Source organism: Cornus florida, unplaced genomic scaffold (assembly GCF_030987335.1).
Source record: "Cornus florida cultivar Cherokee Brave unplaced genomic scaffold, ASM3098733v1 CherokeeBrave_3.0.0_Hap2_Chr10, whole genome shotgun sequence".
Taxonomy (NCBI): domain Eukaryota; kingdom Viridiplantae; phylum Streptophyta; class Magnoliopsida; order Cornales; family Cornaceae; genus Cornus; species Cornus florida.
Genome location: NW_026775580.1, coordinates 20,007,546 through 20,033,110, shown reverse-complemented (window position 1 = coordinate 20,033,110; position 25,565 = coordinate 20,007,546). Strand labels below are relative to the sequence as shown.

The 25,565-nt window shown below is 37.4% G+C and overlaps 2 pseudogenes; both read right to left on the bottom strand.

The window, feature by feature from the left end:
- Positions 1-234: 234 nt before the first annotated feature.
- LOC132280500 (small nucleolar RNA R71) lies at positions 235-332 on the bottom strand (annotated as a pseudogene).
- Positions 333-20,236: 19,904 nt separating this feature from the next.
- On the bottom strand, positions 20,237-20,335 carry LOC132280401 (small nucleolar RNA R71; annotated as a pseudogene).
- Positions 20,336-25,565: the final 5,230 nt, after the last annotated feature.

Genomic DNA, 25,565 nt, shown 5'->3' with positions numbered 1-25,565 from the left:
CCAAGTGAAGAACCTTACAAGCATTTGGATGAGTTTTTTGAAGTGTGTTCCACCGTGAAATACATGGACATGCTAAAAGAAGTTTTAAGACTCAAACTTTTTCCTTTTACCCTTAAAGACAAGGCAAAATATTGGTTCAACAATCGTAGGCCTTTTTTGATAACTTCTTGGGCAGAAATGCAACAAGAGTTCTTAAAGAAGTACTAACCGGTTTCAAAGACCAATGCTATGAGAACTTCCATTCGTGAATTTTCTCAAGGGGATGGGGAAATGTTTCATGAGGCATGGGAAAGGTTTAATGACTTGTTTAGGAAATGCCCACATCATGACATACCTAAGTGGCAACTAGTTCAATATTTCTTTGAAAGTTTACCGGATAATCACAAGGATATGGTTGATGCATTTATGGGTGGTTCTTATCTTGACAAGCATGAAAATGATGTTTGGCAATTGTATGAAAGCATGAGTGAAAATTCAATGCATAGATCTTTGTCCTCTAAAAATGGTAAAAACCTAGGTGGAAGGAAGAATGTTGGCTTATATCAAGTTGACAATTCCAATGACATAGCCGCTGAGATGAAATCCTTATTTCAAAGGTTTGATCAATTCTTGATCAGCCAAAATTCGGTGAATCAAGTATCTTCCTCCCCTAATCATGTTCATCATCATGCATCTAATGAATCTTGCATGACTTGTTCAAGTGTCTTGCATTCTACTTCCAATTGTCCCCATGGACATGCGCAAAGCGAGAACCATGAACAAGCAAATGCTGTCTTTGCTAACCAAGGGAATAATCCTTATTGCTCACACTATAATTCAGAGTGGAGGAACCATCTAAATTTCTCTTAGAAAAGCCAAGGGGAAGGTTCAAACCCTCCCCAAGGTGGTTTTTAAGGAAAGTATGTTCCACCTCTAATGCAAAGCTAAGGTTCCCAAGGTTTTAGATCATCTTTTCAATCGCATGGTAATCAATTCTCAAATTCTCATTTTCCTAACCAATCATCGTATTCTCAAGGAAACTCAAGGAGTCCCGCTTTTGAGGAGAAAGTGTTGACCGCTCTAGGCACTCTAGAGGCGAACACTCAATTGCTTCATTCTCATTCTCATTCTCAATCCATTGTTAAGCTAGAAACCCAAATCGGGCAAATAGCTAGTACTTTAAATGCTAGAGAGAAGGGGAAGATGCCTCTAAATGCCCCACCAAAACAACAATGTGTTGTGGAGACTCATTCCTCATCGGAAGGTCACACAATTGAGCATATCAATACGGTGACAACCTTAAGAAGTGGGAAGATTATTGACAACCAAGTAGGTATTTCCAATAAGAGAGTGAACCGGTGCAACCAAAAGTTGACACCTGTCCCGTTTCACATTTTATTCTTCATTCATTGTATGTGCATGATCATTTTGTTGAGAAAGTTACCAAAAATGATTTGAAAGATGAATTGAATAATGATTTGAAAAAGGATTTGAAAAATTCTTGCCTTGAAAGTGATTTAGAGAAAATTTTTGAAAAAGCTTTTGAGCCTAAAGCTCCATTTCTGGGTGCCTTGAAAGGATCCATTTCTCTTGACAAACAAAAGATTAAGACCAATGAAATCATTGAAATGTTTAGGCAAGTGAAGATCAATCTTCCGCTTTTGGATGCAATCAAATATATTCCGACTTATGCCAAATTTTTGAAAGATCTTTGCACCCAAAAGAGGAAGAACAAGAGCCAAGCACCAAGAAAAGTGGTCTTAACCGAGCAAGTAAGCTCTATTTTGCAACACAATACTCTCTCAAAGTTTAAGGACCCCGATTCACCTACTACATCTTGCATCATTGGTGACCATGTCATCAATTGGGCTCTTCTAGACTTACAAGCAAGTGTTAGCCTTCTTCCATACTCGGTATATGTAAAATTGGGCTTAGGGGACTTAAAATCGATGTCGGTAGTTTTACAACTTGCCAACCGAACCATCAAAAAGCCTCGGGGTATTATGGTGAAATGTTTTGATTAACATTGATAAGTTCTTCTTCCCGGTTGATTTCGTTGTCATTGACACGGAATCGGTTCCAAATCCCAAGAGCCAAATTCCCGTTATCCTTGGCCGTCATTTCTTGGCAACTTCAAATGCCAACATCGATTGTAGAACGGGGATAATGAAAATCTCGTTTGGGCATATGAAAATGAAGTTGAACATCTTTAATCCAACCCTGAATTCAATAGACAAACATGAAGAGGTGTATGTTGTGGAAAAGTGCATTGACAATGAACTTGAAAAACATGAGTTTTTGCTTGAAAATGGAATTTCTAAAAGTTCACCTTCCAATTTGATTTCCAAGAAAGTGGTTTTGAAACTAAGTGTTCCAAGGGCATGGAAGCCCAAGAGTTGCATAGACCAAGGACCATCAATTTCTTTTGAGTCAAATCCAACAAGTTCTCTAGAGAACCATTTGTTGGTTGGGGTTCAAAGTGCTTTTCGCCTCGTCAAGGAGGGAATGTATAACACGATATTTGGGCTAAAAGAGTCCAACATCTTACTAGAGACGTTAAAGACTAGTGCGTTTCGTAGGGTTTACAACCCTATTCCTCCCTCATTTCTATTTTATCTTTCATTTCTTGCGTCGTCTAAATATATTTTGGGTTCATACACATGGCTAGGAACTGTGATTGAGAATGCATGCACTTCCCTTCTGAAAATAGGCATTTTGCACTTGTTCAATCGATCTCAAAAGAGGTTCGATTGATCGAACATCTATCCCTGCATCCAATCATCTCTCTATTCCATCGTGCGAAGATTTCCTGCATAAATTAGCTCTCTGTATGTCGAGCGAACTCTAGTTCAGATTGATCTGAGTGTTCCATGATCGATCGAGATTTTCCTCAGATCGATCTTCATTCCATACTTAGAAAATTTTCTAAAATCCATGAAAAAGGCCTCTCTATGTATCAATCGAACTTGTCTGCAGGTTTTCACCTGTTGGATCGATTGAAGTCTCTTCCAGATCGATCTTAGATTGATCGATCTATGTTCCTTTGTTGACTGTGACTTTGACTACCCTTTTGAATTATGATTTTAATATATATATATATATATAAAACAAAAATATTTTCAATTTTTATTTTATTTTATTCTCAAAAATTTCAAAAATGTTTTTAGTTTTAAGGAATTTTTCAAAAATACAAACAATATTTTTCCTTTATTTTATTTTATTTTCATTTTAAAAATATTTTCAAAAATTCCAAAAAGATTTTTATTTGATTTTCATTTTCATTTTTATTTTATTTATTTTTTTTCTAAAAAAAATCCAAAAACATTTCATTTTATTTTTATTTTTATCTTCAAAAATCCAAATATATTTTTAAAATTCAAAAATTAAAATTTTTTCAAAAATACTGTGTCGTTTTGAAGCTTAGATCGATCTACGTTCCTTCAAGATCGATCTATGTTAGATCGATCGGAAGTTTTTCCAAATTGATCGAACATGTCGGAAAGATTTTTTAAAAATAGAAGCTAAGGGTCATTTTGATCGATTTACACATCGATCTCAGACCCTCATCTCCCTTTCGCCGCTGCAAACCTTCTTCCCAACCTCCGACGTGTCTCTGGTGAGTTTCCAAAGCTTCGAACTTTTCTTCTTTACCCCATATCTTATCATTTCTCCTACGTTTCCACTTCTCTTCTCAGATTAGGTAAGTTTTGAGTTTTATTGTTGATTTAGAGCTTCAATCTTGTGTTTTACATGTTTCCATGTTAGATATGAGATTCTATGTTAGATTTCTTGCTATTTTTGATGATTTTGAGTATGTATATATATGTACATATATTTTTATATCTTTTTGATTCCGATTTAGATTTTAGGGATCACGTGCCTATTCAAGTGACCATTGTTGAGTTCTTGATGTGTTGAGGGACCCACAAGCTTGCTTAGGTGCCCCCCGTGTCATCCATGTCACAGATTTGTGACTCTTCAAATTTCTCACAGCAGTTCGATTGATCGAAGTTTTCTCTGATCGATCAGAGAAAGGTCAATCTCACTTAGTCCTGATCGATCAGAGTTGGATCGATCTCATATTTTCCTGATCGATCGAACATCACAGATTTGCATATGCACCTCACACACTATTTTTTGTGTTCCATGCTACCTTATTTATGCCCAATGCCTGTGTTTTCCACATTGGATGCATTCCATACTTACACTATTTAACATGCTTCACTTAGTCACTGTTTACTTGGCTGCGTCATCACTTGTATAGATTCATGTCGATTATTCTAAGTTGTCTATCTTACTTAGCATACATGTTTCTATATACTGTGCTTCAATTCTCTATTATCTGTTACTGACTCCTATTACAAGTGTTTCTTTTCTGTTTTGCAGGCCATGGCACGGGTTAAGATAGTTGCCCGTCGATAGTATGAGAGGAGAGTCCGGCAAAGAGTATAGGAGCCCGTAGAGCCTTCTCATGCCCAGGATCCAGTTCCAGAACAGGTTGAGCCAGCTGAGTAGCCTCAGCAGTTAGAGGAGTATGATGAGCCAGCTCCGGCTCAGTCTGACCTCTCTGCGTCTACCGCTTCTGCATCGTTATCCCATTTTGATGAGGCTGAGTAAATTCCTTCTGCTTCTCCACCACCGGCATAGCCAGACCAGATCAGAGATAGACTTAGCCGGAAGTACTCGCACCTTTCAGTGGCACATGAGCTTGTTTTCGACATTACTTTCTTCTGCCAGTCAGTCTTGACCCGGACAACTTTTGATGATATTGAGCGGCACGACATTTCAGCCATTCTGGCGCTAGTTACCTATCCTGTTTACCCGTGGCTTGTTCAGACGTTCTTCCAGAACCTTCGGCCGATCCTAAGTAACCTATCGGAGCTGCGGACTATTATTGATGGCTACCCTATCCGCATCACATTCGACACTTTGGCCACTACTTCTCGATGCCTGCATGTGTGCCCTCCTGATCTTCACTATCCTATTCTGAGGATGCCTTCTGATGCAGACATGGCCGTTGCACTTACTGGCCACTATAGTGATGGCGAGACATTTGCCACGAGGACTTATCTGCCCGATGATTTATGGTTTTTTCGATTCGGTATTATACCGAAATGTATTTATGGCGGCTATAAGATCCAAAGGCGTTTCGACTTTCTTGCAGCCCTCTACGCTTTCTATACAGGGCACTGGTTCTCTATTCTTGCACTCTATTGGAGTGTAATGATGAAGTTATATACATATTATGTTAGCAAGGCCAAACCCAAGCGGACCAAGTTCCTTCAATTTGTATATCTTATTACACAGATCCTCAGGGACCAGCGCTACCCTTTCCATCCAGAGGAGCGTATTGAGTCAGGGGCTTGCCACTTCGGTAAGAAGGATTGGAACAAGAGCTATAATGCTCTTATCCGGAGCTTGGAGCAGGACGCTATCTTGGTAGCTGAGGAGGCTGTAGAGGAGGAGGCAGCAGCAACAGCAGCAGAGCTTGATCCAGCAGACCCATAGGCAGCTGTGGATGCACATATGGATATAGACTTAGAGCAGGAGCCTCCAGCAGAGGAGCTACCACATCACTCTCCAGCAGGGTCGCCACTTCATTTTTAGGAGCAGGGTCAGGATATACCTCAGCTTTATGATCCAGTTATCCCTGACGCTCTAGTTCCGACACCTAGCCTAGGAGAGCGTATACAGACCTTGGAGGACGCAGTTGTCTCTCTTGGTCAGATATGGCCTCCCTTAGCATTGACGTAGCATCTCTCCGCTCAGATGTCATGGATGTGCTGCAGGATTTATCCAAAGATATCCGGAGATCATTCCCCGCTCGCTCGACCTCTACTGCCTGATTTCTCTATCTCTGTATTCTCATCATTTTATATATCTGTGATTCATTACTGTTACATTGCTACTGTTATGATATTTTTGTGGCCAGTCTGTTGGCCCTGATAATGTGATATACTGTATATTATTTCTCTTTTTCTATGCATTATATTTTTGGATGGATCTTATATTGATACATTTATCTGTGATTGACTCCATTTACCAGGTACATCCCAGTGACTTCAGTGAGAGAGAGTGCTGCCCAAATTTTTATTTCAGGACCACTCTTATTTCTCTCTCTTTACTTCATTTACTATCCCATCTACACTTGCATGTCCACTGTGCACTGTTATTATCTTTTTGTTATCTGATGAGTTTTATCCAAGTGCCATCTTTTCAGGACTGCAGTTAATTCCAAGTTTGGGGGGTTATACCACCCACTTTGGATATTTGTGTCCCGGTCATTCTTTGCCTTAGTTGCACTGGTATACTCTTTCTTTTTGTTCACTTTGCACATTGAGGACACTGTACCATTTAAGTTTGGGGGTAATGGGTGTTTTTTGCAGTGTTTGCTTTTAATTCAAAATTTTGAGCATGACTTGTATATTTGAGGGATTTTCTATGATTGGTCCATAACTAGCTGTGATTTTGATCTTTTGAGGACTATATTGCTTAAAATTTAAAAATTTCTTGACTTGAGAGTCCAATACTCCTTGTATGCCTTGTGGATGCCATTTAGGAGTAAATTTTTTGAAAGATTGATATATTGCTTACGCTTGTGGTCCACATCATCTTGATTTTGTGATTGTTTTGAGATTCACTCTAGGATTCTACACTAACACAGGAGCACACTAGCATTCATTTGTGGGGTATATGATTTGTTGATTATTGAATTGGTTATATCCCAATTGGGTTAGTAGTGCATTGAAAGCTTTCATTTTGATAAAGGTGGATAACAAATCCTTTTCATTGAGTAGCCGGGATTCTAGCCTCATCAAGCACTGAACTTCTCGCACCGAAAGGTGGAGGGCCCAAACTCTAGGTTAATAAATTAATCAAAAAAAAAAAAAAAAAGAAGAAAGAAAGTTGCAAAAGTAATAAAAAAAGTGAGGACTTGTCCCAAAAGGTGAGAAGTGGGAAATGATTAGATGGAGGTTGTTTTGATTTGTAGCCTAGTTGATTTGAGCTTGTAAGTCCTTAGGGGTGTTTGAACACCTAATGCCCTAAAGCCGTCTGGTTTGGGAGTCATTGATCTAACGCTCAACCTCACGGATCGCTAGAAAACTTAATAGATCAACACATTGCACCATGCTTACATCTTTGATCCTTAGGATTAGTTAAAAAAAAAAAAAATTTGAGTGAAAAGAATAAGTGCACCTAGATCAATAAAGCTTTAATAAAAGGTCCACTTTTTGTCTTGATGATCGGTACTAGATTTGTGTGTTAGTTTGAGGGTAAGGATGTGATCATTTCTTTAGTTGGCTTAGATAGTAACATATTTGATGCCGGTCCACTCAAAAAGGATTCTAGAGTTGTTTTGATTTGCATGATCATTTTCTTGATGTGTGGAGGATCATACTTGCTTGCTTGATGTTGAGATTTTGGGAGATTGCTTGGAAAGGGTTGAAAAATTGCATACTTGAGGTAGTTTTCTCCCATTGCTTGTTTGTAATATTGGTGCCTCTTTAGTGAGAATAAGCTTAATGTTTGTGGGTATCATTTCTGGAAACCCTCACGAGACTTCACTCATCCACTAGGGGTAACCTGGGGGTTTAAAAGGCTTGTTGCATATGCTAAATGCAATCGTGTTCCCTACGAAAGTGGCGTTATCCATTTATTGCTTTCTAGTTCATAATTGTATAGTTGTTCGTTTCACTCCTTTACTTCGTAGTTTATTGGTAGGGACTAGCAATATTTAAATTTGGGAGTGTGATGAACGCTGAAAAATGAGCATTTAAACCCCTTAGACTTAGGTATTCTAGGACCTTTATCTATCTTATTTTTCTGTCTTAGACTAATTTTGTGTTAGTGCCCTTTTCAGGCACTTATCCCAAAAATAAGTTAATTCAGCCAAATAAGAGCTTAAAAGAAGCAATCTCAAGCTGAATGGAATAAAGGAGCAAAGTGGAAGCAAAGTGTGAAAAAACAGAAAGTTCGATTGATCTCAACAATTCTTCGATCGATCTAGAGGTGATCGATCTAGACATTTCAAGATGGATCCAAGCCTTTGTCCTTATCCAAAAGATTCCACCACCTTCGATCGATCCAACTTTCCTCAGATCGATCGATATTGTTTGATCTTATCCTCACCTACCACCCCACCTACCACTTTTGTCTTTTTCCCAAAATATCTCAAAATATCTCAGAGATTTGGCTTTATTAAAAAAAGTGCTGCCAAGGATGATCGATCTCTGCAGCATTCGATGGATCTCACCTAAGTTCGATTGATCTCACCACAGTTTGATTGATCGAACCTCCTCAAGTCCGAAATAAAACAAATTCCAGCTCATTAAAAGTTGGCTTATGGTGCAATCATTGTAAGGGCCCTATTGCACGAATCCAGACCATTCGGTGTAACACTTGAGCCTCCTATATAAGGATTTGGAGCCATTTTAAGAGCAACATTCAACATTCATTATACTTACTCATCTCATATCTTGGAGAGGAGGCTAGAGACTAAAGAGAGCTTTACACATTTTGGAAATTCTTCCATTCTTCTAGGGTTTCCATCAAGAAGGAGGTCATTCCTACCATGGAGATAGCCCTTGAGGGTTTGATGACTACTTTAATGAGTGGCTAGACACCTACTTAGGGCTAGAGTAGCCCCTAAGTTTGTTTCCTAGACCTAGTGCTTTGTATATTTTGGGGGATTTACTTGTAATAAATGTTTTGATCTTGGATTTATATATATATCTTGTGGTTTCTACTTGATGTGTATGGATTAATGCTTTCAATTGATTATCTATTTCTAATCATATGTCTATGTATGCTAGAATGGATGATTCATGTGCTATTCTCTAGATTTAATGGAATTTATGCATGTCTATGCGTATGGATGAAGTTAATCTAGTGATGATCAAAACATAGTGCTTAATTGAACACTATTATAATTTATTTGATTGTTCACACTTATTTCTTGATGGATTATGCCACATCTTTAGCTTACTTAGTTTAATTTCCTTGTCTTTGGTGTAGATGTAGTGTTGTTACTTTGGATTCTTAGATAGGTGGACAATCTATTCTTGTTCCTTAGTGTTCCATACTTATGAATGCAAATGGTGTATGTTTCTAGATAGTTGTGTATGCATAAATTGTGGTTTCATTGAATGGATTTTGGTCTCATTTGATAGGTTGTGCTTTCCATTTGAATTAGCTCGACAATCTATACTTATTTGCCATCCATGCCTAGTTTCAATTAATATCACACACACACACACACAAGTTACAATTCAATTTCCCCATTAATATACAATTGCTAGTGTCTAGTGAAGTCAAACTTAATGGTGAGCTCTAGTACCCCAAGTTCTCTTCTCTATATCTTTTTCCCTACTTTCTAAATTGTTACCTTTTACTTGCTTTAATTTCAATTGCATTGTAATTTAATCAACCAACCAAATCATCTTTTGATCACTCGACCTACTAACCCTATATATTGTTTCCATTGCAAACACGACCATAATCCCTTGGGACAATCCCTACTCACCCTAGCTATATTTTTAGTTAGAGGTAGTATTGGCATTTATAAATATAAAACTTTGCCACATTGCACATTCACATTCTTAGTACATTTTTTAGACGTTGGTTCTGCGACACACCACACGCTAGAGCAATCTTCCTAGTTCCCTCTAGGTCTCATTAATGCAACAGACACAAAGCAACTTCTTGTCGTCCAGTTTTTGCAAAAAACTTTCTAAAATCATTACTTTCCAAAGTCTTTTTCCCCAAAACAATTTCATTTCTTTTCAAAAACTAAATTTTCCTTTTTTTACCCAATGCCATGCATGAATGTTACATACATTTTTAATGCCATGCAAATCCATGCATTGTAAACCTCAATCGCATAGCATACTTTGGACAATAATTAATACAATAATTTCTTATGTAATCAACACATCATTCTTGGTATTTAAACATGTAGAGCATGTAATAACATCATTGAAGCACATATCTTCACAACACTACAAGTAACATGCAATTTTACACCTTGTCACATAAATATAAAAGTCATGCCTCAACAAAATCATAAATCAAGCATGTCACAACACCAAATAAGAAAATAATTCACAAAAACCCCAAGGAATTGAATTTTAGGAACCCCTATCTCACAATTTAGAGAAAAGCCCCAAACCAAGTCCCAAAAATTGAAAATGCAAAGGTGACCCAAATGAAAATCTGTTCTGATCAACTTATAGCTCTCGTCATGCTCGTGAACTTTGTCTTCTATAGGAAAGCTCAAATCTAAGAGAAAAACAATGAAATCTAGCCTTGAAGTGTGATGTTTCTAATTTTTTCTATTTTCCAATTTCGGGGATTTTTTTATTTTTTGGATTATTTATTTTTTGCCTCATTTTGAGTGCCGAACACCGTGGGGGTGCGCCGGGTGAGTTCTGAGAGTTGATTGGAGCATTTATTCAAGTTTGGGACTCTTAGAAATGCATCGCTAGCCATTTCGGCATTTTTCAGTTTTTTGGGCCGGGAGGTCCCAGGTGGGACCCGCAACCAGAGTTGTAGCGCATGGGGATTATTTTTCGGGTATGCTGCATTTCATGCATTATTATTTGGTGTATAATTGCATAGGCATATGTTTAAATATGTGGTTGTAAGGTGTTTAGTGTGTGTGTATATATATATATAAGTTAATGAGATTTTTTTTGTTTCTGTGGGACCTACCATTATTTAGTCACTTATATAGCGATAAGGCCATTTGCCTGATCATCATTTTTTCTCCTCTCAGTCACGTTTCTCTCCTTTCCCTATTTTCATTTATCTTTTTCTTTTTGCCATAAGCAAGCTTAGATCTAGGCTTTATTATTGAGATTTTGACTTTGCCACTGAAGGCAAAGTCGACAAGCACGACGTAAGCTTCGCATTGATCGGAGAAAATTAAGTTGCATTTGGACCACTTTGTGATTTTCAAAAATTTGGAGAAATTGGGGCTTTTGCTTCAAATTAAGGTAGAGTTATCTAATTATTGAATTCCTTGAATTTAGTAGTTAATTGTATGTTTTTGCCCCCTTTTTGCATGTCAATTTGATGCTTAAATTGGATATTCTTGAGCTTTGGCTTATGCATGAATTTTGTCTAATTGAGAAGTTGATATGATTATATGTTGGTTTTGTGTATGATTTGCAAAGACATGCAATTAAATGGACTAAGTAATGGATGATATATTTTTCTTATGTGGTAGTGTTGATGTTTTGATTAAATGCATGCTAGAAAATATTTTAATGTTTGAAGTATGCTATAAATGTGAATTAAATCTCTATATGGCTATATGATTGTCTATTGTGCTATGGAGCATAATGAGTAGTGATTGATTATTATTAAAGCATTTCTATATGCATGGCATAAGGGCATTCATGGGCTTTGAGTTGTGTGGATAAGGGATTTGATGTGTGGATACACGAGGGTGAGGTTGTGATGTGTGGATACATGAGGGTGTGGATGTGGTATGTGGACATGTGAGTTGTATGGGTGTGTTGTGTGGTTGCATTGGGGCATTTTATGCATTGTCTTACATATAGATGGTATGATGATATTTGGAGAATGAAAATGTTATATGTGAATCCCTCGCATGATCCTTTGTTCTTTTTCCTATTCATTGTCTGAAAGACATGTGATTATTTACTATGTTTGAGGAGATGCCACTTAGGCAATCTCTACTGAGCCGTTATGCTCACTCCTCTACATTTTTTAGGTTACGGGGAAGAGTTGGTGGATGTTGATCCTCTACATGCATGATCATGATTAGAAAGGATTTCCATTGGTCATTTTGTATTGGATGATGCGTTTTATAAAGTTTCGGCAAATTTTGTGTAGTGGCCTTATAGTTGTAACTTCAAAAATGTAACAATATTCTTTGAGACTTGTTTAAATTTGTTTTTTTTGGGATATGTATATATATTAGACTGGACTTCTACAGTTAAATGTAATTAATTATATTTTCACATTGGAAATAACTATAATGCCTTAGATGATCTCGGGTTTGGGTAAAGACCCAGTTAGCGATTCGGACCATCGGGTTCGGGTCATTACAAATTTGGTACCAAAGATTTAGATTCAAAAACCTAAGGATGACGGGTAAGGTTGACCTAGGTTGGGTTAATTAGGTATGACGGTATTGAATGCTTAGGTGGTTATTGCTTATTTAGTTCAAAAGCATGATTTATTACTATATGTTTACATGTGAATTGATTTCTGAATTCATGAACTAATAAATGAAATAAAGCATGCTAAATAGTAAAGTGTTTATTGTTTGGTGAATATGAAAGCATGCCTATTTGCTAAATGCTTATGTGTAATCTTTTTTTATTATTAATGAAATGGTTAAATTTGTTTAAAGCGTGCTGAATTACTTGATGCGTATATATTTAAATGCTAGCATGTTTAATAGATGTTTGTGTGTTCATTGCTCCTTGAGTTTAATGATTGTCGAATGTAAAAGTATGACTAACTGTTTGATGTTAATCGTTTATGTGTAACTGATTATATAATACAAGCTTGATTCATTACATGTTTACTTGTTAGTTGTTTACTGCTAATGAAAACATGCTTAATTGACTACGTACTTAATGATTCAGTGTTTAATTTTTTTATTTTATGAAAGCATGTGTTATATGATGTGATGACATCTATTTGAGCACGATAGATATGATCTTATTTTGGGACATAGTAACACGTTTAGGTTTACGTTGTGGTCGTTCATCCACTAGGGAATGGATGTATGAATGGCTAGTTTGTTTCGTTGTTGACGAGTTTGAGTGTTCATGGCAGTACTGTGTGTTGGGTTGTGGTGGGTTCTGACCCACGTATGTGAAGAGCTTGATCATTCCTATGTTTCTAAATGTTCTAGTATTTATCGAACGGATAATGTGAGCACTATAACACGTGGATTGAGCTATTTTATTGTATCTCTGTTTTGATCATATAGTTGCTTTTGTAGTACTGTGCTTAAGGACTACGTGAAGAGATGAATCCAAATGAAGTTGGAGAGCGAGCATGTGAAGAGCCATCCCAACCAGATAGGATCTCATGAAGACAGGACCGAGATAGAGAGGTGGATGATAATCCACAAGTACCGGTGGACGATGTCATATTAGCGGGGACTGTAGCCTCAGCTTTTTAGAATTTAGTGCCTACTATAGCTCCTCAAGTGGTACCACAACCAGTTATTCAGCCATAGGATATAGAGATGAAGCGGAATCTTCGGTACCTTATTCAGTTTGACAAGTTTATGAAAGTAGCATTTGTGGGAGGTCTAGACCCATTGGTAGCGGATGATTGGTTAGAACAAGTTGAAAAACATTTCAGGGTAATAGCTGTACTCGATGATCGATTGAAGGTCACTTTAGCCACGTATAAGTTTGTTGGTAACGCGGAAGTATGGTAGAAGACCATGACTAGCGTGCACAATATCGACAGTATGAGTTAAGGTACTTTTAAGAGCCTTTTCTTTGATGAGTATTTCCAGCAGACTAAGAGACGGGAATCGAGGACACAGTTTGACAGTCTTGAGCAAGGTGATATGTCAGTAACGGAGTACGTGAATAAGTTCACTTCTCTTTCACGTTTTGCTATAGATGTGTTAGGGAATGAGGAGGAGAAGATATGGCAGTTTGTGTATGGCCTAAATCATTCCATTAGACCAGGGGTCACGCTTTTGGGATTAAAGAGTTATTCAAAGGCGGTTATGAGGGCACTTATGGCTAAGGTAGAAGTAAAGATTGGTAAGAAAGGAGTGATATTGTGGGTTCTCAGGTATGAGTTATGAATGCGAGTACTTCTTCCTGGAGCCAGGGCAGGAAGAGGCACAGAGGTGCTGCATTATTTTCTTAAGAGCAGCGAATGATGTATGCTACTTCTATTGTTAGTGCATCTTCAGAGTCCTTTAGGATAAGTGTTGTATGTTATCCTTGTAGGTAGCCAGGACACTACAAGACGGAGTGTCCTTTTGATAGACCTACATCCAGAGTTTGTTTTCAGTGTGGTTAGCCGGGCCACGTGAAGAAGAACTGTCCACAGAGGAGATGAGACATTATTGTGATTGATTCTTATTGTAACAGGGGATACCTATGAGGTTGGGCAGATGCCTAGTTTTGTAACGGGGTGTGACGGCCCGAATTTCAAAGAACCCGGTGCGTCAGCGGGTAACCCGAAAACTGACCCGATAGTGAGTCTGAAACGCGGAAGCAACAAAAGGGAAAAGGTCTCTAGAGATGGATACCACCTCTAAGATGGCAAAGTGATCTCCTAAGAGATAACAAGACCCAAGAAGAAGCAAATGCAGAAGCTAGGGTTTAAAACGGTCAAAGATGCCACTAGGGGTAAAATGGTCATTTTAAATAAAAATGGATGCTACTGTGCATACCATTGGATAGGCAATGAAAAATTAATAAACTTTGACTCAAAAATCACTTGATTTGGAGTTAGAACGAAGAAAGTATGAATTTCTGAACTTTTATAAAAAAGTTGCCAAAATGTGCCTAGTACAATCGATTTGGCTGCAAGCAGTTATTTTTTTGAAAACACATAATTTTCAAGGCTAAAAAACTCATTTTGGAAAAAGTTTATGAAATCCCCCCCCCCCCCCCCCCCCCCAAAAAAAAAAAAAATGAGTCTTCTGATTAACCATGGTCCAAACCATGAATAAAAAGTAACATAAAATGACCAAAATGCCCCCGAGTGCAAGGTATGTCAAGAAGATAAAACATTTGGATACGAGCAGTCATTTTTCGAAAACGCTTGATTTTAGGGCTAAAATGGGACTTTTTGGAAAACGTTTGCGAAGTAACCCCCCCCCCCCCCCCCTAAAAATGAGTCCTCTAATCAACCATGGTCCAATCCAAAAAAAAAATGCAATGTAAAATGACTAAAATGCCCCCAAGACTAAACTACGTCAAAGAGATAAAAGAATGTTATAAAATGTCATACATTCCATACATAAAAGGTGTTTGGCCCTTGGCCTCATTACATATAAGTTAAAGTAGCATCAAAATGGAGTACTTAAGTTCATATTACACATCCAAACGGAAGCAAGGCATGTTTCTAAATAAGTTATACATTAACAACTTCAAAAGAGCAAGATTATGCCAACACTTGCATGTCAAAAATATATAAAAGGTATCCAAATGAAACTCAAGCAAAGCTTGGGATGTTGTTCATCCAAAAAGAGAGTCTCCTTGCCTAAAAAAGAAATATCAACTAGGGTGAGTAAACGAGTTACTCAGTAGGATGAAGCGTATGCATATACCCTAAAGTTTCAATGGTTTTTGCAAGTGTAATATAAACCAAACACATGTAGATCATGCCTCCTAACGTCTAGTTTCAAGAGGGAAGCTAAGGGATCATCCTAAGCTATATTTGAAACATTTTGAAAGCAATCCACAACAAGCAACGCAAGTAAACAATATTATAAACACCAATGCCAACAACAAGTTACAACTACTTAGGATTGTCAACTTGAAATAAAATGCAAAATCAAACAATAGTAATATACTTGTAAGAATAACTACCACAAAGCTATTAGGATAACAAAGTTTACACCACTCCAAGGACTACAACTTAACACACATATAGACTCCACTATAATGTAACTCACGCATGTGACTCTATGATGCAATGTGATGTTATGCCAGAAATCTTATATAATTAAACGAATGGTGCATTTTCCCACCTTACTGGCCATGTGTGATTAGGGATTTTCAACCCTTGAACTCGATGTCCACTTCTCAAGTTTGGATAACTTCTATCCTTCAATCATGTCATGTATATCGTACACACATAACTTGTAACCTCATGAATGAAATAATGACCACTATGCACCTAAGACCAAAATGGCACACACACACTATGATTCACACATATGGAGAATATAACAAGAAGTTCACAATGCTAAAACAATGTAGGCTACTCAATAGTCATTAAATCATGTTCTTAATTTGTACACACTTATACTAATATTATGTCATTCATGTCGCGCCCGGATTTTTCCCCTCACTCTCTAAGGGTTATATTAAACACTTATGGGTCAACAAAAGGGCTTAATGCAACGAAGTGGCTATGGCCAATTATTATTTATTTTGGAGTAGGGCCAATTTATTAATAATCGGAGTCGCCACCTGGCAAAGGATTATGGTGTGCTAGGTCACCTATGGTGTCAAAGGACTTTGGAAATATATATGGACACATAAGAGGTGACAAGTGCTTAAATGTTGCACATTTCTGCACCTAAGTTAGGGTATTTCAGTCCTTACATCTATCTTACTTTTGTGTTTTAGTCCTAATTTATGTTTATGTGTATTTCAGGGCAATAAAGCTAAAATGAGCTAAGAACGGTCCATTATGGCCTTTTAGAGTCAAGCCAGAGCATCGGGACAAATTCTAAAAGAAAGCAAGGATGCAGCCAAATGCCACGTCCGGACGCCATTCCTCGCGTCCAGACACGAGTCTTCAATACACTGCGTCTGGACACCAAATGCTGCGTCTGGGTGCCATGCTACTGGCAGTAGATTTAGTTACGGGATTGACTTGTTTTTATGGCTACGGGTTTTGACTTATTGGGCTTATTTTTGTAAATTATTGCCTCTAATAGGGTTTTGGACTTGAGGGAAACAAGCCCATTATTTTTAGAGTTAGTTTTTTATTATTTTAATAGTTAGTTTTTATTATTTTATTTATTAGGTTCTATATTTGGTATCAAAATATATTACGCTCTCTATGGAAAACGCGAAAGAGGAGAAAAAGAAGAACAGGCTAGGGTTTAGAAGAAAAAGCTCAGAGATGATGAATCAAAGGATGGAGATTGTTCTATTTTCGAATCCATCAACCATGAGTGGCAGATTCTTTTACTTAGGGTTGGATAAACCCTAAGCATGTAACCTATTCTCTCACTCTTTTCACTTTTTGGGGATGAATTTGTGTAATTAGTGTATAGTCTTGAATATTATGAATTAAATTCTGTCAATTGATTATCAATTCTAATATCATGTTATCTTATGTGTGTTTGCTTGATAATCAATTTTTACATTTGAATTCTTTGTTAATTGATTCTTGTGATGTCTATGCATTGTGATAATTAGTTGTAATTATGATTCAATTTGATGAATATTGATTATACTAGATGGATTGCCCTACACAATTAGTTTAATTTCTGGTCTAATTAGTTTAATTACATGCTTAGTTAGTTTAATATAAGGTTAATTAGTTTAATTGTAATTTAATTCCTAGGTAAGGAGACAATCTATACTAGTGTTTGAAATTCATGCTTATTGTTATAATTGCAATATCCTCTAGATTAATGTGTGTTGAAATTGTAACTTGAATTGATGAATCATGCTTTGAATTGGTGAATTGCATTACACTTATGATGAGTGCTCAAATGTGACGCATTTTAGTCCATTCATTTATCTTATTTTCATGTCCTAGATACTTATTTGTGTTTTTGCCTATTTCAGGTGAATAATGTTCAAACAGGCTAACAAGAGCCATTTAGCACAATTTTGGAGCTAAGGAGCAAAGTTGGAAAGAAGCCAAGAAAAATGCACCAAGGGAACTTCGATCGATCGAAGGGAAGTCCTGATCGATCGAAGTGGTCTTCAATCGATCGAAATGAGGAGGTGCCAACTCAGCCAATTGGATAAGGCCAAAGAAGATATTTTCGAGCCACCTCAGCTTCGATTGATCGAAGCCAAGTGTTTGATCGATCAAAAATCTTCGATCGATTGAAAATACTGCTAGCAGTGAGCTGTCTAATTCTCGAGCGCGCCGATTTCTACCTACCTTGCATAGCTGCGAATTTCCTTCAATCAGAGGCTATTATTCTGACTTGGTGAACATCATTGTAGTAATACAAATTATTACCAATTATAGAGTAGATAATTTTTCTCTCTAGAACTAGGGTTTTGGAGAAGAAAGCAAGGATGAAGATGATGATGCCAACCTCCAAACTAGCCCTTGAGGGTTCGATGTCCACTACAATGAGTGGCTAAATCCTTCTTTTGGGGCTAGAGATAGCCCCTAGGCTTGCTTCTTAAACCTAGCTTTTGTGTATTTTTGGGGATTTTAGTTGTAATAGATGTTTTGACCATGAATAAATATAGATCTTGTGATTTTTACTTGATTTGTATGGACTAATGCTTTCAATTGATCATTTGGCTCTAGTCATATGTTTATGTGTGCTAGAATTGATATTTAAGTTTTTATCTCTAGATTTAATGGAGTTGATGCATGTCTATGCGTGTTGATGATATTAATCTAGTGATGGTCAAGGCATGGTGCTTAATGGAACACTTTTATGAATTATTTGATGGTTCATACTTGTTTCTTGATGGATTGTATCACATCTCTAGTAATTAGTTTAATTTCATGTTTCTAGCCTAGTTGTAGTGTAATTGCTTTATTTTCTTAGGTAGATGAACAATCCATTCTTGTTTCTTGATGTTCCATACTTGTGAATGTAAAGAGTGCATGTCTCTAGATATTTTTGTATGCATTAATAGTGGTTTAATTGAATGGATATTGGTCTCATTTGATAGGTTGTGCTATTCGTTAAAATTGACTAGACAATCTATACTTATTTGCCATCCATGCTTAGTTTCAATTGATGTCACACACACACAAGGTACAATTTAAATTTCCCCATTAATGTACAATTACTAGTGTTTGATGAAATGAAGCTTAGTGGTGACTCTAAGCCCCAAGACCTCTCTCTCCTATATCTTTTCCCTACTTTCTAGATTGCTCTTTTTACTTGCATTAATCTTTAATTGCATTGTAGTTTAATTAATCAATCACATATCAATCTTTAATTACTCGACCTACTAATCCGACATTAGTTTCCATCACAAATACACCTCCTTTCCCTTAGGACGATCCCTACTCACTCTAGCTATATTTTTAGTTGGAAGTGGTAGTGACATTTTCTAAATTTAAACTTGGCCACACTACACACTATTGCATGCTTCGGTCTTGACCACACCAAGTTTTGGCGCCGTTGCCGGAGATTGGCACTGTCGTATTTGGAAATTAATTAGAAATTATTACTCTTTTGATCTTGTTTTTTTATTTTTATTTTATTTTGGTTACTTATTGTGTTTATTTTTGATTGGCTAGGTAAATTGAGCTAAACGATTGAAGCAAAGGGAAATTGAAAAGCAAAAGAAGCAAGAAGCCAAGTGAAAGTAAGCAAGAGCATAAAAAGCTCAAAAATAAAATAAAAATTGCAAAGCAAAACAAGGCAAAGAAAAAAATTGAAAAACAACTTTAAGTTGCTTAAGGACCTTTTGTGAGCTTTTCTAAACTCTATCTCTAGTTAAATCGTGAGCCCGCATGGAGGCAAGTCTTTACTTTCATAGATAAATCTTGAGGCTGCGTAGAGGCAATTTAATTTTTCTTACATATTGTTCAAAGCATGGGAGCATGGGATCATCGTATGCGGAGGATTGTTAATTATTGATTTGTTGCGGAGGAGAAGTGATTGCTACTTGCTTATTGCTTGTTTGTGTTTTGTTCGTGCATGCATGGTTGTAGGTCGTTAAATCCTACTCTTGTCCCACTTAATTGAATCTTGAATCCATTATTCGTAATTATAAGGGAAGGGGTAATTCTAGTCATTCCATTTCATCAATAGAAGACATCAATGAGGACCGTGTGGAGGACCTTGGTCATATAGACCAACAAGGCATCTTTCACCCTAATGTGCATCATGACAACATTCAATTACCAAGACCTTTCATTTCACCACAACAATAAGGCCAAGTTCCATTGGGAATGCCTCAGCCAATTTTTGCTCCACAACCTCGCATTATTCAAGGCAATCAAGGTGTTTATGTAGCACCTCCAATTGTGAATCCTCCTCTTGCTTTGCATGATCATTATGTGCCAAATGAATATAATGCACCTACATGCATTCAATTGCCCCATTTAGAGCACATCACTATGAAATTAGACCGCAAACTATTCAAATGCTTCCTAACTATTATGAACTTCCAAGTGAAGAACCTTACAAGCATTTGGATGAGTTTCTTAAAGTATACTCCACTGTGATATACACGGACATGCCGGAAGATGTTTTGAGACTAAAACTTTTTCCTTTCACCCTTAAAGATAAGGCAAAATATTGATTCAATAATCTTAGGCCTTTTTCGATAACTTCTTGGGCAGAAATGCAACAAGAGTTCTTGAAAAAGTACTGTCCAGTTTCAAAGACCAATGTAATGAGAACTTCAATTAGAGAATTTTCTCAAGGGGATGGGGAATTATTTCATGAGGCATGGGAAAGATTTAATGATTTGCTTAGGAAGTGTCCACATCATGACATGCCTAAGTGGCAATTAGTTCAATACGTTTTTGAAAGTTTGCCGGATAATCACAGAGGTATGGTTGATGCATCTATGGGTGGTTCTTATCTTGGTAAGCATGAAAATGATGTTTGGCGTCTTTATGAAAGCATAAGTGAGATTTCAATGAATCAATCTTTGTCATCCAAAAATGGTAGAAATTTAGATGGAAGGAAGAATGTCAGCTTTTATCAAGTTGACAATTCCAATAACATAGCTGCCAAAGTTAAGTCTTTATCTCAAAGGTTTGATCAATTTTTGATCAACCAAAATTCGGTGAATCAAGTGTCTTCCTCCCCTAATTATATTCATCATCCATCTAATGAAGCTTGCATGACTTATTCTAGTGTCTTAGATTTAACTTCCAATTGTCCCCATGGACATGCGCAAAGTGAGCACCATGAACAAGTGAATGCTACTTTTGTTAACTAAGGGAATAATCCCTATGGCACACATTACAATCCCAGGTGGAGGAACCGTCCAAATTTCTCTTGGAAAAGCCAAGGGGAAGGCTCAAACCCTCCCCAAGGTGGTTTTCAAGAAAAGCATGTTCCACCCCTAATGTAAAACCAAGGTTCCTAATGTTATAGATCATCTTTTCAATCATCACATGGAAATCAATTTTCTAACTCTCATTTTCCTAATCAATCATCTTACTCTCAAGGAAATTCTAGGAGTCACATTTTTGAGGAAAAAGTGTTAGCTGCTTTGGGTACTTTAGAGGCAAGCACTCAATTACTTCATTCCCATTCCCAATCCATTGCTAAGCTAGAAACCCAAGTTGGGCTAGTAGCTAGTGATGAGTGTTGAATATATACATATTCAAGCCCCTAAATACGTATATGTTATGGCCTAAAGTGATACTTCTATCCATAATTAGACTAATTTATGTTTAATGTGTGTTTATAGGTACTTTCCCAGAAAAATGGTTAAAACCGGGACTTTAAGATGATATCGAAGCTTACAGATTCGTTGCCGGTCATTCAGAGTAATCCGAAAGCTTAAATAGTGAAGTTTGAAGAAATTCAAGCCCTAGAGCTCGAGCCCAAGTGTTAAGGCTTGAGCATCACAACAAAGAAAAGAAGAAAAGTCAACAAGGCCCAAAAGCTCAGGCCTTGTACCTTGGTGCTTGAGCCTTACCATAGGGTGCTCGAGCCTTAGCCAAGGGTGCTCGAGCCTTGACCCTTAAGCTCAAGTATGAGGTGTCAGAAATTAAGAGTTGATTTTAATTGAAAGGCAATGCTCCCAGGTCTCGTGCCTCAACTCGAGGATCGAGCACCATCACTTAAGGCTTGAGTCTTGAGTCCCAAATGCTCGAGCCTGGAACCTAGTGCTCAAGCCCATGAAGCTTGGATCAAGCAATGTTAAAAGACTTTAATCCCAAAAATATTCTAAGTGTTGAAGAAAAAGACTTTTCGAAAAATAGTTGAAGAAAATTGGCTAAGTGTTAAAGTGAAGATCGAGCACCATTTATTGAAGCTCGAGCATCCATCTAGAGAGGCTCGAGTCTAGTTCCTTAAGCTCGAGCCTAAACTTTAAAGCTCGAGCCTGAACCTTAAAGCTCGAGCCTTTGTTCCTAAAGCTCGAGCCTTTCATGACATATCAGATTAAAGTTGCGGTATTACTCTCTTTGCCAGCCGTATCTCATCCCAGTTGGGCCAGAAGACTTAAAAGCCCACCAAATACTTATTTTCTTCTACAAAAGAAGGCGTAAGACTTGATAGAAGAGGTCCAAAATTTCAACCTCTTTTGACGGTGTTATTCAGAAGCTGAAGGTGTGGTGGCTTTTAGGGTTCCTACAACCTTAGAAGTGAAGATCCTGAGAAGAGAAGTGCCGTCTGTGACGATGGAGACAACTCTAACACAGATGACATCTAACCTCGTCATAAGTAGCTAATTCCTCTCTGAGGGCACTGATGTAACCCAATCTGATGTTATAGTTTGATTGTTTTAACTTTGGGATTTTATTTTAAAATATATGTTTTCTTAATTGTATGACTATGAGCACTGATGAGAGCTGAAAAGTGCGTATTTAAACCCCTTAAGCTTAGGTATTCTAGAACCTTTATCTATTTTATTTTCCCGCTTTAGATTGATTTTGTATTATTTCCATTTTCAGGTACTTATCCCCAAAATAAGCTAACTCAGCTAAATAAGAGCATAATTGAAGCAATCTTGAGAAGAATTAAAGAAAGGAGCAAAGAGGTAGCAAGAGGAAGCAAGTGGTGGAAATTCAGCAAGTTCGATCGATCTCAGCAAATATTCGATCGATTGAAAGTTCATCGATCTCAGCATTCCAAGATGGATCCAAGCTCTTTTGTCCTTATCCAAAGATCCCACAAAGTTCGATCAATCCAACTTTCTTCCAATCGATCGAAAAGATTTCATCTTATCCACTTGTACTACCCTACCTACCACATTTGTCTCTTTCCCAAAAATATCTTCAAAATATCTCAGATTTGTTTTTATCCAAAAAGGCGCCACCATAGAGGATCGATCTAGCTTAAATTTGATAGATCTCAGCCATGTTCGATCGATCTCACCACAAGTTCGATCAATTGAACTTCCCAAATCCCGAGAAAATCTAAATTCCAGCTCATTAATAGTTGTCTCATATCCAATCATTGGAAGGAATATTGGTGTATAAGCCCAGCTCATTTGGGGTGATATTTGACCTACCTATATAAGGAATATAAGCTACTTTTTGAGATATACTTGATAAACTTGAGAGGCACAAATTCCATAATCTTAGTGAAGAAGAAAAGAAAGGAGGAGGCTAGAGACACAAGCTTGGAGTTCTTCCATCAACTAAGAAGAGGAGCAATCTCTACCATGGAGTTAGCCCTTGAGGGTTGGAGGACACCATCCATGAGCGGCAAGACATCCTCTTGGGGCTAGAGTTAGCCCTAAGCATGCTTTCTATGTTCAACCCAGTGGGTCAGTGATGAACCGAGGATTGACCCAATGACGGATCCAGATGCAGAAACAAGAAACAAGACAATGGTCTGCCAAGGCATAACACACCTCTAAGACACTAAGATGACCCTCTATGAGGTCAAGGAACTCAAAGGAAATAAAAACGTGGGAGCAGAGGATAAACCTAGGTCTCTAGAGATACGAACCATCCCTAGGACACCAGAGTGACGTTCCATGAGGTCATGGAACTCAAGGAAATAACCGGAAGTGAAGACTAGGATGAGAAGGTCAAATGACACCTTATGGCACCAATGACACCCAAGAGGACAATATCAAGTTCAAACTAGATCACGTACGCCATTAAATGGCTTAAACAAGATGAATAAGGTCAAGTGGGAGTGAATGAAACAAGGTTAACCTGTCTAGGCAATAAACCAAACCAACTCACAAGGCAGCTCCATTTCGCTCGACCGAAATGGAGCATCGGTCTGCCAAAATGAGCCAGGAGAAAAGAGAAGAAAACGCTCCCAGTTTGGTCAACTGAAGTAACAAACCGTTCGACCAGTTTGAGGCTCGAGATGAAAGATGGTGCTTCAGTCGACCGAAGTAGAGAACCGGTTGACCGAAATAAGCCTTTACAGTGAAAAAGGCTACTGGAGTTGGAGTTTTTGCTGAACAATTGAAACCAAAGGAGAATCGGTCGACCGAAATGGCTCGAGAATGTGCATATGAACCTGTTATGCATCAAAGTTGAAGAAAAGTCTCTAAGTCTTATTTAAAACCCCCATGGCATGATCAAACTTAATTATATGCTAATGTGTAATGAAGTGAACATACACGCAAGTGTAAGATGACATTTTAAACATGTTACAATGGCCTACGGCCCCATTACATTCCATTTACAAGATTTGACATGCTAAACCTCCAAAGTTGATAAAATATACATTTCAAAACAAAATGTGGCTCCAACTGAGTACAAGTACAAATATAAACATGCCTGGCCCTTGGCCTCATGTTATACATGTCGAATACAATGAAAAGAGTGTACTTATGTACATATTACACAAATGGAATCAAAGAATACAAGTTTGATACAAAAGGCTACAACAATGGCACTTCATGCTAACACTTGCATGAAATGGAAACTCGAAGCTACAAGCCATCCCAATGAATGACAAGCATCATGAACCAAGTCTTCATACCTGAACAAATCCCCCAGTAACTTTGGGGTGAGTAAACAAGTTTACTCGTAGAAAATGAGCATGCATTGACTCGATTTCTTTAAGATTTTTAGACTAACATGAAACAGTTCAAAAGGGTCATGCCACCTAACGTCTACATCATCGGTGAGAGTCAGGGATCATCCTAAGCTACCTTAGAGTGTAAACAACAAGGATCATGATATACATACATATATGAAACAAATCAAAGTTGGGATAACCCAAGAAACATGATATAAAGGATACTTGAATATAGATCAACATGAATTGCATTATCAATACAATTAAGCAAGGTTTAGAACACTCTATACAACACGACAAGAAAGGATACTTGAATACGAGCTAACAGGGATTACATTATCAATGCAATTAACATGATTGGGATATTTCAATTGACAAGACAAGAGAAATGCGTGAAATCAAGATCATGGCATAATATCTATGCAAGTAAACAAGATTGGAACATTCCAATTAGCAAGATAAGAGTAATACATGAAATCAAGAACAAGACATAATATCTATGCAATTAAACAAGGATGGAACATTCCATGAAACACGAAAACAGTTATACATAAGATCAAGAACAAGGCATAATATCTATGCAAGTAAACAAGATTGGAGCATTTCACATACACGAAAAGTTTAAATCTTCAAGGAATAGCAACTTGAAATTTAAAGAGTGAAATCAACTAATGTGGAAAACTCGGATATCGGCCGGATTAAAACCGTACTCTTGAGATCACTTTAGGGCTACTAACCCATGGGTACCTTTCCCCTAGTGCGCACTATAGTGTAGAAGGACATTCCCCCGTACTAAAACCAAGCCCTAGCCATGTCAATTCTTGATTGATATCCCAAGTCCCAAAATCAATAAGTTGTGCAACCAAGATTGTATCAAAATACAAGAAATGCATTAACCACGTTTCATGCACAACCAAGATTTTGGAACACACAAGTCATGCCCTAAGTTCATCAACTATCATGGCATGTGAAATGTCAAGAAATTATAGTGTGCATCAATATAGATTAGAGTCAAGATATATATAGCACATAGAATCCATTGAAGGAAAAATAC